The sequence below is a fragment of the Vipera berus genome (genome assembly GCF_964194415.1).
Source record: "Vipera berus genome assembly, chromosome: Z".
Classification (NCBI taxonomy): domain Eukaryota; kingdom Metazoa; phylum Chordata; class Lepidosauria; order Squamata; family Viperidae; genus Vipera; species Vipera berus.
In genome coordinates, this window is record NC_138205.1 from 40492675 (window position 1) to 40505592 (window position 12918).

The 12918-nt window shown below is 40.5% G+C and overlaps 1 pseudogene across 1 annotated transcript; it reads left to right on the plus strand.

Annotated features, from left to right (window-relative positions):
• The first annotated feature begins 708 nt into the window (after positions 1–708).
• Positions 709–12448, plus strand: LOC308677028 (B-cell antigen receptor complex-associated protein beta chain-like; annotated as a pseudogene). The gene is made up of 6 exons (XR_014028826.1): positions 709–860; positions 6357–6410; positions 7306–7582; positions 7999–8117; positions 10557–10598; positions 11117–12448. The product of XR_014028826.1 is annotated as a B-cell antigen receptor complex-associated protein beta chain-like (transcript).
• Positions 12449–12918: the final 470 nt, after the last annotated feature.

The window sequence follows — 12918 nt, forward strand, 5'->3', positions numbered from 1 at the left end:
ATAGCCAAACCTTGAACTGGAGCATCCTATTAGATGCACATTTTGCCCTCCTCTCCATTTCCGTTTTCAGAAATATTTCTGGCTCCTTCTGGCACCTAGAGAATGAATTAGGCAGCACCCACTCTCTGTTTGTTTTTATGTTCATGAGTCCATCCAGTGGACGGTTGCCAGGACCTATCCAGCTGGCTGAATGCACTTATTACTACGTTCAGTGGTCAGCATGAGTTCAGTTCAGCAACTGTAGATTTGCTCCTGGAGGGAGAAGCCTTTAAATGATTGAAAGGGTCGCTATGCGCTAGCCATAATAAATCATTTTCAACTATTGTACTCAATTACTGTTCTCATTTTTACTGTTGGTTATTGTTCTTAGTTGTGATTTTCTTCTGGGTACTGTTCTGAAGTCTTTGGAAAGGAACAGCATGATATAAATAAAAATAAAATAATTCAAAGCACAATATCCCCAACAAGAGAAATGATGGCAAACCAAAATAACTTCCTCCACTTTCCATGTGAGACTCAGTCACTAAGTGCAGCTCTTACCAATCAAACTGCTCAGCGCCCCTGTCACCTGACCGGCTGCACCCTGTTCAAAGCTCTCCCTTGCCCACAAGTCACCCGAGGGACTGCCTCTTGCCCGCTGAATCTGCATGGGCAGGAAACAAGAGCTCAGCCCAGGAGCCTCAGCCTTTGTCAAAAGAAAAAAGAAACTGAGGGCTGAAGGTGTTTTTCTCGAGGCTCCGACTGAATCCAATCCAAGACACATTATTTCCATCTCGGCTTTTGCTCAGCTATGGCAGCTTCTTCCTTCTGGATTTGCAGGGACTTTGGGGCCGCCCTGGGGCTCTTGCTTGTAGTCACAGGTATGGCTTCTTCCATCTCCTTCGGCTAAATCCATTGATTAAGATGGTTTAAAGTCCTAGGCGGTTTAATGGTGATTGTTGCCTTTTTAAAAAAGTGTTTTCCTCCCTCTCTCATTAGCCTAATAAATAAAAACTATGTTTACTGGGTTTTCTAAATTGATGCCATTCAGATGCTAGCACTAGAATTTCCATACTGCCAAGTTGACTAAGATTGGTATAGTTAAGGCATGAAGAGGATACCATGTTGAGAAGGCTGATCTGAATTCATAGTAGGCTGAGAATTGGATCCCAGGTAAAGATTTGGTTTATAAATAAACAAGGTGCACAACCTGAAACTCAGCTGGAAGAGGCAGAGGGTGGTTTTCCAGTTATTCTGCAAGATTGGAGGAAAAAGGTACAAAAGAGGGAATGGGAGGGCTAGAAATAAAACTAGATTAACAGAGGGATCAGCAGAAACTTCTGCTGCGAATTCAATAAAAACAATACAGTAGCAAATAAGAGGTAATGGCATCCTCTGTTACTGAGCATGCTTTATTTTAGAAATGAAGTTTTACAAAACTGCAACCAAACACCTGTAACCACATTCTACAAAAAAAGGATGGTCTTTTCCCAATAGTAGAGAGAGTGGGGATTTTGGTGGGAGATGGAAATATCTAAGAGGGAGCCCAGAAGCTTCTTCATCCACCTCCCACCCCCTACCCCAGAATTGTTCAGGGGAAATTTTACAGAAACAGGAAATAAAATTGTGTTCATTGAGCTGTGTTACAAGAACTGCTACGCTTCCTGTCCAGCTGCTTTAAATGTGGAGAGAAGCTGACACGTTGGTGTTTGCTTTCTAAAATAGGAAACTTTCTTTTCTATCATCTTTTCTATCACGGTGCGCACAGGAACTCCACAATGCAATCCTAGCTATGACTTCTCAGAAGTAAGTTTTTTTAAGTGTAAAGGAGTTTCCTTCCGGCCTAATAATATTGGACTCAAGCTACCTGGCATTTCACATTTTACCTTTTAGTAAATGCACAAATAGGATTGACCAGATTTCATTTTCCTGGGCAGAAATTAATTATAAAAAGGATGCAATCTTTAACCCCCTCCAACCTGAACTGAAAACGCATGCCTAAAGCATGATCAAATAACAAGAAGTAAAAAGGTAAACTTTATTATATTGTTTCCTGTAATATTTTTAAAAATAGCATTTAGATCCTAAAAAGCTTGCAAGTATGTATCCGAATTATCAACCTAAATGTTGGAGGTGCGGTGATGAAGATGCAACATATTTTCATATATGGTGGACATGTAAAAAGGTTAAGGCTTTTTGGATAAAAGTCTGGTGGAACATGCAGAAGATTTTTAAACAGAGGATAAAGTTTTGTCCGCAGCTTTTTTTGTTGGGAATAATTGCAGATGCTACAGTTGTGGACACCAAGCTGATGTTGAATTTAATTACGGCAGCAAGACTTTTGATAGGTCAGTATTGGAAGAAAGAGGAACTGCCGACTATAGAAGAGTGAACTTTAAAGGTTTCCGACCTGGCAGAGATGGCGAAGATTTCGGCCTATTTGAAAGATCACTCGCAAGAACGCTATATTATGGAATGGAGAAAATGGATTGAGTTTATCCAGAACAAGTATAGGGTTAAGAAGTTTTATGTAGCATTTGAATAAGTCTTCTTTCTTTTTTTTTCTTTTTTTTCTTTTAGTTTCTTTATATATATTTAATATTACTAAGGCTTGTTTTATCCTATATAAGCTAGAGAGTGATGGATTTTAGAGTTTATAGTTGTTAGTATATGATTGTTTATGATTGCTTTTTAAATATATACCTTGTATTTAGCTCTGGGAAGTCGGGGGGGGAGGGGGGGAGGGGGGAGAGGTAGGGGGGAGATGGGAGGGGGAGGGGGGTTTTAAAGGAAAATTGTATGTTAAAACTTTTCAATAAAAAAAAAAGAAAGAAAAAAAAGTTAAAAAAAAACAATAAAAAAATAGTTATCCTGTGGAAAGAATACACTGTTTTAGAAAGATTGTTATGAAATAGATTCACACATTACACTAACTCATGTTGTACTTTATCATGAATTGTTGAACAAACCACAATTGTTGGGTTCATCCAGGACACTAAGGCAAAATCAAATAACATTATGGCTTAGCATGAGGCATGAACCCATCCAATGGCTAGGTTTGCAGGGCATATTAAGCCATAATATAGCTAGTTGGATTTTGACTTAACATATGCAATGAATCCAGTCAATTGTAGTTTATCAGTAAATCATGGTTAAGAAAGTACAATTTGCAAATGTACCATAGTGGGCAATAGGCCGTGAGTCTTGAAAACACAGAAAGTCAAGAGTGCGAAGGGTCTCTTATCTTTAAAGGTATGAATACTCTAGTCTGCAAAACTTCCTTGCAGACTAAGGTCCTCAGTTTTGGATTCAGATCTCACTTAATCTCTTCCACTTGCTTTTCTCAGGGCAGCACATCCAATCAGCCAGTTTAACATGCTGTCCTCAGTCCATGAGATGACACAGCTATGTCAGTAGGATGCAATCCACTTCAGGAGCAAGAGGGGAGAATGTGCAAGGCAAGGCAAGTTAAGAGGCAGAGACTGGTGGGTTTTCTCATCCATGAGAAAAACATCCAATTGCCCTTTTGGGGCTAAGAGAAGAGGCAGATTCTGACAAATGGATAGAAGTGGAGGACTTAGCTGACTGTCAGAAGCTGATTGGGTGTTATTCAGTTGAGTAGGAGAGACTGTCCTCCCCAGCTTTCCTTAAATCCTCTAAATATAACTCAGATAGCCACCTGATCCCAGGTATTAGGTGATGCAAGTGTTCATAGAATGGCTGGGGGTTGAGTTGTCAACAATAAAAATGCCCTGTTGAGTGCTTTTACTCTTGTGCACTGCCTATCAGTGGGGACGGAGAGGCAGGACATTCAGTATTGTGCTTCTGCTGCTGAAACCTGTATGGGTGGCCAAGCTTCAGAGGAAGTACTATTCAGTTCTACTCAGTGCTTTTTTTGTAAAAGAAAAAGGTGCCGGAACTCACACATGTCATACAACGCACCTTACCTACCCTACAAGGTTCCATCCACAAAAGGTGCCAGAACTCCGTTCTGAGCGTTCTATGAGAAAAAAAGCCCTGGAACTTCTACTGAGCCCTCCCCTCCTCAGCACCTGCTAATTTCCTGGGTTGCCTGCAGTATCTGAGTTATAGGGAGGACATCTCTGAAAAACCTGCTGCCACCCCTGCAGATTTGCTGACCCAGTTCCCCTGTTCATGACAATGAAGGTTGAAGTAGCAAGGACTGGTGGGAAAATTGGAGGAAAGTCAACCAGCCCGCTAATGTATTTGACCGGCTGATAGTTGATCTCCTGTTTTAGCAGCCACCACATGTGTGATCTGTTAACTGGGCTGCCAACACACCATGTAGAGAACCTGGGATGGAAGAGGAACTATGATTTCAAGTACTCTCCCCACCATGTGACGGCCCCATTAGCCACTTCAGAGAATGTGCCCAGATAGACACCAAACCTTCAGCTCCTTTTTGTATCATCAATTCAGTTGTCCCCAAGGTACATATGAAACATGTTAATAGCAACGCTCATTTCAGAGAACATGGAAAATACCACTTCAGCTTTGATGGTTCAGAAAAACCTGAGATCACCTAGCCTTGACTATGAACTGGGATTAGAGAAAGTCCATGACAAGTAGAGAAGTCCTGAATAACCAGCCAGCTACCCTCCAGCAGAATGTAGGTAGATGTTGAGCAGGCCATGTGGTTTTTATTAAAAAGCCTTGATGTTGGTCTACATAGTACACTAAGTCATAAATTAAGGCTTGCCCATTAGAGGGACTGGCTTACACAACTAAATAAAAACTTATTTAGTTGAAGATTCATCCTCACATCTCCTCATTATGCCCTGATGAGAGCTTTAATATGAGTGCCTTCATGATATCATTCTCCACTCACAGAGGAGGCAACTTATGGTGTTTTCAGCAGTTCTAGTTTTAAAGTAGGGCTTCTCCCAGCACAATATTTCCCATGGATCTCATCTTAGATGCAGCAGATGCTATGGTCAGGGGTGGTGGCCTACCTAGTTTCTTAACCCCATTAGACTACTACAGATTGCTGGTCACTTCCAGGACCTCCAGGACCATTTTGGTTTGGGTGGCAGAAGATGCCAGACCCCTGGCTTCCACAAAGACATCTGCATACATAAGGCCTGGCCACAACTTTCCAAAATGATCACTTGTTGTCAGGCTTTACACAGGCTCCTCATTTATACAAGATGGCCCTCAGTAAAATAGTGTTAAACCTCAATGTATTTCAACCCCGTGCTCCAGAGAAGTTGAATTCAAATCAAGAAAGGCTCTCTCAGCTTTGTCTGCTGATTCTGCCGCCAGTGAGTGCATTACAGGTTTTCCGTTGTTTTGCTGACAAGCAATTTCAAGCAGTTGCTCAGGCACCTGTGGCTTGGTTTTGCCCCATACCTCTGGCCCTTTTGCACATGCATACAAATCACAGTGCACGTGCAAAAAAAGTTGGGCTTTCCACGTAATTCTGCTTTCACCATTCTGCCCCCCGCCAACTCATGCCTCCTTACTGATGTCGCTCTTTCTGTTGTTTTTATTACTTGGGGAAACAACTTTTCATCTTCTCCACAGGCAGCATCTTTACCCTGCCTATCACAGGCATGGCCATTCCCTTGCAGTCTATATGAAGATGGAATTTGATCATTATCAGTTGTGCTTTCTTCTTCACCTTGCACATCTCCTCTATGGCCTACCTGATTGGCTATTTTGGACATAGGCTTCATGTGTGACTTGGAAAACTTAAGAAGAGGGTAAAGTCCCTCCCTCAGGTGATATTAAGGACTGCAACTTGTGGTTGGAGGTTTTTTTGGAACAATAATCATGCTTGGTGATGGTGATACAAATGAAACTGAGAGAATCCATGCATCAACTTCTTTATCTTGCTCCACATTGAAACTCTAAAGAGAACGTTTGCCACCCTGGGTTCTGAGTCAGAATAAGGCTTGTCTGTTGTGGCCGGGCAATTGATGCCAATGGACTTTTCTTTGCAGCTCAAGGGCTGGAGGGAAGCATGTTGACATGGCTGCCTATTTATCTGTCTTGGGTGATGCACTGAGTCTTCTTGTTATATCCTGCCAAACACCAATTTCTATCCACTCTAGCAGCCTTTGTCAGACTGCAGCGAACCCTGGTTGGAACTGCTCAATCTTTGGATGTAACATTCAAAACATCCTGCTTCGCCAATCATTTACACATCCAAAGACTATTGAAAGCATATCCAGCATCAAAATTTATAGAAGTGAATTTGGGAGAGGGAAATGTTGCTTGATTTTTTTCTCTCCATTTGTTTAGGTCATTCTGCTTGAAGGCACAGAAGACAGAAAGAAAATCAAACAGCCCCCATTCCAATTTTAGTTGAAGAGGTAAACTGGTTCTTTTTCAAACCATTTTTTCTCTTTCCCCAGGTATGACAATCACCAAAGCTTCTAGTGAAAGAAATGACATTTCTCAAAAACAAGGTATATGTGTACTTTCAAGATAATATTGTCTTTCAGTTCCTATTTCTGAAATTCCCTTGCAATAATCTTTTTTCCAAGGTCGTGTTACTTGTCACTTGTAAAATAATTGCCAGGCTTTGAGCACAACAAGAGCTGTATGGCTGCTATTTTTGGAACAATTTAGCTTCTGCAAAACAATTCAATGTTCACATTTATATCACATCCCTGGGTGCCTTATAGACCTTTGGCTGTTTATCCATGGACCAATCCAAGGATTGTGTTTTTACCTGGATTGTGTTTGATTGTCAGTACCTTCTCTCCCACATCTGGCTACCTTTTCATCCAAAGAGACTTGAACTCTGTAAGAGGATGAGCCTTTCAAATCCCAAAAAGCCAGCCTGAACTGAGAAAGGACCAACCAGCACCTGACCCTATCCAATTCCCTGCTCCATATGTCAGTCTCACCCCAATGGTGAAGACAAAGCAAAATAGGTTAGGAGTCCTAATCTATTGTGCTCTGTAAATGCATGAAGACACAAAGCAAATATGTCTCCCAATCAAAACTAGGTCTCCCCACTCTGGAACTCTCCAAGGGTGTTGGGAAGTCTTCGCCCAAGACCTTCTTAGAAAAGGAACAACTCCACACCTCCAGTGAAGAATTGACAAACTCATTCCTCTAGTCAGGAATTATTTGGAACTTGATACATGCTTTAATAGCTTATCTAGAGCAATCTATCTTCCTAGTCTAGCATGGTCCAGATACTGGCTGTGTGTGATTAGCCCGTTAATGCAGCATTTCTAGAGGGAACCTATCTGGGGAAGATTGGTAGAAGGTCCAGTAAAGATATTTACCCTTCTTTTCCATCCTGTGCTCTATCTTTCTCTCTTTACTGTGGGTTTTTCTTCTTTTACACAGATACAACCACTTTCATGAATGTGTTAAATACACGTTTCATTGCTGCAAGAGGCGGGGCTCGAATTTCCCTTAGCTGTTCTTTCGGCTCTCTGGCATAAAGAGACTGAGCAGGACAAATACCAGGAGATTATGAACAGTTCCAGAGTCCATGTGACCAGTAATACTTCAATGGTAATGATACAGATCAACAAACTCCAGCACGCCGACAGTGGTATCTACCACTGTATGATCAAGGACTCATTGAAGCCCTTCTGTGGTACAGAACTCAAAGTCATGGGTAAATCTTTAATCTTCTAAATACTGCCCTCTCTGATGCTATATGCTTGGGTATTGCTATCTATGGACAATACTTCTTGGACAAAAGTCCATACATTTTATTCGCAGAGAAAAATATACCAGCTAATATCTGGGACTCTGTCAGTTCAAACTGGCAGCCTGTCTTAGCTAGATGAAATGCTATACAAGCTAAAGATATTTAGCTTGTATACACACATGCGGTACCTAAACCACATCACAGGATCTGGATTCTGCCCTGCATGTAGTACAAGACTATTTTCATTTGAAAGATGGAAATGAAAACAGTGATCAAAACTGGAAATTTCCGTCAATGTAATCCTAGGGCAGTGGGGTACGCAATCACTTTATGACAAGCAAAACTGAGACGTCAGGAGGGCTCCTCTTGTTGTTTTAAAGGTATCAGCACCTATGAGCAAGTGCAGAGTCGGCACAAGGTGAAAGATGCTATCATCTTAATCCAGACAATTCTTCTTGTCCTTTTTATGAGCATACCGGTCTTCTTAACCCAAAGGAAGGTGAGTGCGTGGGACCTTCATAATAGCAGTTCAGTTGGGGCCTTGACTGACCACTAGATTATAACCATGATCTTTGATATGAGTGCATGTTATTGACTTCTCCCTGAATAAGGGAAGGGCTTTGGGGCATATTGAAGCACTGCAGGAATATACTTCAAGACAGTGGGACTGCTTTCTCAAAGTGGAATCTGGGGAGAGCTTTCCTGCAGACTCAACCCCAAGGAAATGCCACTAGTAAGCATCTGAGGGTGCACTTTCTTACTCTCAGACCCTCTCCTCTGGAACAGTGGACTCCAGATACAAGGGTGAGATCTTTCTTATTTTTATTCTGGAAAGCTATTGAGATCTGGCTCTTCTGGAGGAAATTTGGGGGGAAAGCTGATATTTCACTGATGCATAGTGCCAGCATTGTAATATGTCTGGCATGATTTTGTTTCTTGTTTCATGTTCTTCTATATGGCATTTAGATGGCATTTAGATCCTAAAAAGCTTGCAAGTATGTATCCGAATTATCAACCAAAATGTTGGAGGTGTGGTGATGAAGATGCAACATATTTTCATGTATGGTGGACTTGTAAAAAGGTTAAGGCCTTCTGGATAAAAATTTGGTGGAATATGTAGAAAATCTTCAAGCAAAGGATAAAGTTTTGCCCGCAACTCTTCTTGTTGGGAATAATCACAGATGCTACGGTTGTGGACACTAAGTTGATGTTGAATTTAATTACGGCAGCAAGACTTTTAATAGGTCAGTATTGGAAGAAAGAGGAACTGCCGACCATAGAAGAATGGACTTTAAAGATTTCCGACCTGGCAGAGATGGCAAAGATCTCGGCTTATTTGAAAGATCACTCGCAAGAACGTTATATTATGGAATGGAGAAAATGGATTGAGTATATCCAGAACAAATATAGGGTTAAGAAGTTTCATGTAGCATTTGAATAAGTCTTCCTTCTTTTTCTTTTTCTTTATTTCTTTCTTTTTTTTTCTCTATATATATTTAATATCATTAAGGTTTGTATTATCCTATACAAGCTAGAGAGTGATGGATTTTAGAGTTTATGGTTGTTAGTATATGGTTGTTTATGATTGTTTTTTTTTATACCTTGTATTTAGCTCTGGGAAGTTGGGGGGGAGGGGGGGAGGGGGAGGGGGGGAGGGAGAGGGGAGGGGGAGGGGGGATTGTTAAAGATAAACTGTATGTTAAAACTTTTCAATAAAAAAAATAGCAGTTCAGTTGGGGCCTTGACTGACCACTAGATTATAACCATGATCTTTGATATGAGTGCATGTTATTGACTTCTCCCTGAATAAGGGAAGGGCTTTGGGGCATATTGAAGCACTGCAGGAATATACTTCAAGACAGTGGGACTGCTTTCTCAAAGTGGAATCTGGGGAGAGCTTTCCTGCAGACTCAACCCCAAGGAAATGCCACTAGTAAGCATCTGAGGGTGCACTTTCTTATTCTCAGACCCTCTCCTCTGGAACAGTGGACTCCAGATACAAGGGTGAGATCTTTCTTATTTTTATTCTGGAAAGCTATTGAGATCTGGCTCTTCTGGAGGAAATTTGGGGGGAAAGCTGATATTTCACTGATGCATAGTGCCAGCATTGTAATATGTCTGGCATGATTTTGTTTCTTGTTTCATGTTCTTCTATATGTGTAAATGAACAAATGTAAAATATGGACAAATAAATGATAAAACACTTGAAATACTTCAGTAACATGCAAATTGGCAAATGATTATTTGAAGATTATTGCCTCCAGAAGCAACAAACTGAGCAAACTCAAATATGCTTAAATCAATGAAGGCTGAGAAAACTCATGCTTCCAAGCTTGTTTCTGAGCCATGGGTTCCTCCCACCTCACCTCACCCCTGGCTATGGATGACATAGCCTGATCCCTGCCATTCTCCAGATTTATTGGACTACAGTTCCCATCATGAACAGACACTGAAACAAATCCTCAAAATAGAAGCTTAAATGATGGGCTGAGGTAAGGTCAAGGATGAAGCATATATTCTTTTGAAAAATATGAACATAAGGCCCAAGCAGGAAGATAGAGTAAGAGGACCTTACAAAGATGGCAAACAGAGTATATTCTTGGTTTTGCCCCTTTTGGGAAGAAAAATCAGGTCTGGTTCCATCACATTTCATCTAAAAGAGAAGGGCGGAGAAGGGCGGTTTATAAAAACAAACAAACAAACAAACAAATAAATAAATAAATAAATAAATAAATAAAAAGATCTTCTCCAATTAATTAGCCTTTTCTATAGTCCCTCAATAAAGAAATATGGTATTTTTAATAAAACATTAAGATTACTAAATAAATAAGCTCAGCAAGAAATAAAAAAGGACTTGAGACGAATGAGTCTCAAGTGATTATCAGAAAAACATATCAAGCTAATTGAAGTTTGATTATATATCTGTATGTCATTTTAGGGTGACAGAAAAGATGCCTCTGGGGACGAACATACTTACGAGGTAAGCTTCAGAGTGAGAGATTATTGGTCTTAACCACATAAAAATGTATGCATTTTTCTTCATATTCCATACTGTCCTATTGTCTTCGGGCCAGAGGATTGTAGCCAGCCATGGAGAAGTCTCTAATTTATATGCAGAAATGTTCAATTCCCCTCTTCTCCATGTGGGGCTTGGAAAAATATCTATTTGCAACTCTGGGGAGCCATTGCCAGTTAAAATAAATAATTTTGTCTTGGATAGATTATGGATCTAGCTCAATACTGTACAAGTCAGCTTCTTTCATTTTTGACTTCTGGTTGAACAGCCCACCAGTCAAGAACTAGACTAGATGGGCTTTTTATTTCACTGAAGAGAATTCCTTTTATGTCCCCATAGGACATTTTTAAGCAGCTCTTTTACTGGCATGCAGAAAGAACAAAATTGAGTTGGACAGCATATTTCTACCACCCCCACCCCCACAACAAAGTACTGCTGATACTTTCAGTTCATAGGCTGATTCCATTTTTGTTCTTCAACAGGGGCTGACAGTTGAACTAGCTGATACGTATGAAGACATTGGTGCTTACCAAGACAGACCAGAGAAGTGGGATTTGGGGGAGCATCCATGTGAAGAATGAAAAGGCTAGCAGCTTGGTCAACCACAGCTGACTTAACCAAAGGGGCACCAATTCCTGGGGCAACCAGGTTCCACTATAAAAATTCCACTCCAGAGCAGCTTTAAAAATGTGCTTATCTCTTGCTTGCAGCCGATCTGCTAGAAACTACTAAAAAGCAGTATTCACAATCTCCAGATTCCCTGGGACAGCTGAGTCAAGGACATACAAATGGGGAGAAGGGAGAAGACAGGCAGACTCAATAAAAATAAAGCAGAAAGAGCTGAGAAGAGAAATGAATGTGTAAGTAGATGGGCTTTCTGGCTTGAGTTTGCTCTATATTCCCTTCCCCAAATGGCACCTTCTTAATTGGTTTCCCGCTCTCACTCATAACTGGCTAGGCAGCAAAGGATTGAATCTGATAAACTAATATCTAACATCACATTACTTCAATTTCTTTAACTCCAGATTGTCTGGGAGTGGGATTACTGTTCCCAGAATTCCTTACCACGATGGCTATGGTGAAAGTATCTGGAATATATTAGCTATAGGACACCATGTTTCCTACTGAGATTTATAGTTTTTTAGTTAGGATTTTTCTTCCTTAGGCTCATATTAAAAAAATGTTTCTAGCATCCTTATAAAAGAATTTCAAATATATTTGCTGAACCTTTCAAAATAATAAAAAGTTTAATACTATTTTTTAACATTTTGACAGCATATTATTTCTTTGTTTCAGGAGCATGAAAACAATGTATGCAAACATTGTGTGTTTTCTAATTTCTACATTACAGAAATCTGAAAATGTAATATTTTTAGCTTAATATGCATAACCAACTTCTTAGGAATAAACTTTTCCATCTGAACAACAGAACTACTTGTAAATAATTGTGTCTTTGGTCTATAATAGCTCCAGGTGCCCTCCAGCTGGGCTGATTTTAAACAATCAGCATGGCCAATTGCCAAAGCTGGGTGAAGATCACAAGAGTTTATTTCAAACACACCTGGAAGGCACCAGGTTGGAAGAACGATGTATAGTAAGGGCTGCAGAGGTTTTTATTTTTGGGTGAACACATCTATCAATGGGAAGGTTGCATTTTGAAAACAAAAATATTTTTAAAAAACACTTTTTGAAGTAGAGACCTAGTCACTTTTGGCAAGTATAGATGCTTTGCTAAAAATCAATCTGGTCTGTTTGCGTATAATAATAATAATAAACCTTTATTGTCAAAGTACAACATGTGTACATTGAGATTAGCTGAGCCTCCCCCGTGCTCTCTCCCCCCAACACACAGTGACAACAAACCCTCCATCCCACCACACTATGTGAACCAACTACACCACACACTGGCCTCCCAAGTCAATTCTGCATAAGATTATGTCCCATTTAAAAGCCTAACAGCCCACGGATAAAAGCTATTTTTCAGCCTGTTGGTACGGCTGGCTATATTCCTATATCTCCTACCGGATGGTAGGAGAGTAAAGAGATACCGTCCAGGGTGTGAGTCATCCCTGAGAATCTTCCTCACTCTTCCAAGGCAACGAGCCCTGGCGATGTCATCCAGTGGTGTCAGGGAACAGCCCACAATACAGAATTATATATACCTATTTCCAATATAAAAATAGTGAAAGGCTTGTTATGATGTCACAACACAAGCTCCACCTTTTGTACTAACGTTGAACAGATGAATATCTAAGTGTCAGAGCTTGCGTTGCGATGGTTTGCA